The sequence below is a fragment of the Triticum aestivum genome, chromosome 7B (genome assembly GCF_018294505.1).
Source record: "Triticum aestivum cultivar Chinese Spring chromosome 7B, IWGSC CS RefSeq v2.1, whole genome shotgun sequence".
Lineage (NCBI taxonomy): Eukaryota > Viridiplantae > Streptophyta > Magnoliopsida > Poales > Poaceae > Triticum > Triticum aestivum.
The window spans coordinates 280,504,642-280,506,725 of record NC_057813.1 but is presented as its reverse complement, the minus strand read 5'-3'; positions in this window follow the sequence as shown (position 1 = coordinate 280,506,725).

Here is a 2,084-nt window from a genome sequence, read left to right as displayed (position 1 = left end):
ACTCGAGGACGCAACACTGAGCCTCGCTTCTCCGGACGCGGCACCTTCCCCCATCGCATAGGAAAGCACGCCCGACGCCCCTCTCATGCTGGGCTCGGGGGCTCTCCTTTGGAGGGCCTCAGACCTAGCCAATTTCGCGAGAGTGGCGCTCGGGCACCATGTGGAGGCGCTCTTCAGAGCACACTTCCCAGGAGAAGGCACCAGGTGAGTAGTACCAGGCATTCAGGAGTTCATCGACAAGGCAATCGAGGAGATTCAGGAAGGAAGGGTTCTGCAAGGCGATCATCGCCTGCCGCGTGGTGCAGCTCACTGCCCTGGTGAGGGTAAGGAGTTCCACGTCTGCATCGACGTCCCCGGGCTCAACAGGGCCGCGTCTCAGCAGCTCATGTGGCCGTCTCGAGTCGGTCGATGCGAGGGTCTGCCTCACAGCTATGTCTGCATGCCTTTTGGCCTGGCATACGCGACTGAGGCATTCCAGCGCTGCATGAGGGACGCTAAGACGGCCTGCAAAGCCAGGCACCAGGTGCTCCTCGCAGAGATGGAGGAGCACTTTCAGGAGCCTTCCGGTCCCCTCGAGCCTCCCAAGGCTCGACACCAGAGTGGCTCATGAGGAACGACTTCAGCAGCGCGCGTTTTTTGGCTACTTCAACAACTCTTCAGCAACGGTACCAGGTGACGTCTCCCTAGTTCGTTCAGTTTGGAGACGCCCCTCGGGCTGCATCATCCCCAGGCCGTGTGGGTCCATCCCTACGGCATGTATCATTTTGCATTCACCAGGACTATCTAATCATTTCTATGAATTTGTCTATGATCGTCACCACCACCTCACGACCTTCATGCGTTCCGACCAACACCATTCCCGCATCACTGCACGATACTCACATCGGCACAGCGCTTGTGCTCGGGTCCGTCCCTGCAACGCTGATAAACCTGGGGATCGAGCTCTAGTTGATGGCCCGCCTCGTGTACACCACCTCACAGGGTCCTCGATGCCTCCGTCTCACGCCCTGGGGTTTCTCGGCCTCCTTTGTCGTTCAACCTGCAGGTTCACCTAGTGATGGGCCAAGGGTCGGCCGAACAACCACCGCCAGGCCTCAGGAGTCCCTTGCAAATTAAAGGGGGGCCTCCCAAGCATCGCGTCTCGCTAGCTCCTACTGGCTCTCCAACCCTTGATGACCCACGAGTGTAGGGGATCAATCGTAGTCCTTTCGATAAGTAAGAGTGTCGAACCCAACGAGGAGCAAAAGGAAATGATAAGCGGTTTTCAGTAAGGTTTTCTCTGCAAGCACTGAAATTGTAGGTGATAGATAGTTTTGTAATAAGATAAATAGTAACGAGTAACAAGTAAATAAATTAAATAAAGTGCGGCAAGGTGGCCCAATCCTTTATGTAGCAAAGGATAAGCCTGGACAATTTCTAATAACGAGAAAGGAGCTCCCGAGGACACATGGGAATTATCGCCAAGCTAGTTTTCATCACGTTCATATGATCCGCGTTCGGTACTTTGATAATTTGATATGTGGGTGGACTGGTACTTGGGTACTGCCCTTACTTGGACAAGCATCCCACTTATGATTAACCCCTATTGCAAGCATCCGCAACTACAAAAGAAGTATTAAGGTAAACCTAACCACAACATTAAACATATGGATCCATATCAGCCCCTAACGAAGCAACACGTAAACTAGGGTTTAAGCTTCTGTCACTCTAGCAACCCATCATCTACTTATTACTTCCCCATGCCTTCCTCTAGGCCCAAATAATAGTGAAGTGTCGGGTAGTCGACGTTCACATAACACCACTAGAGGAAAAGACAACATACATCTCATCAAAATATCGAACGAATACCAAATTCACCTGACTACTAATAGCAAGACTTCACCCATGTCCTCAGGAACAAACGTAACTACTCACGAAGCATATTCATGTTCATAATCAGAGGAGTAATAATCTGCATAAAGGATCTGAACCTATGATCTTCCACCATGTAAACCAATTAGCATCAACTAAAAGGAGTAATCAACACTACTAGCAACCCACAGGTACCAATTTGTGGTTTTGATACAAGATTGGATACAAGAGAT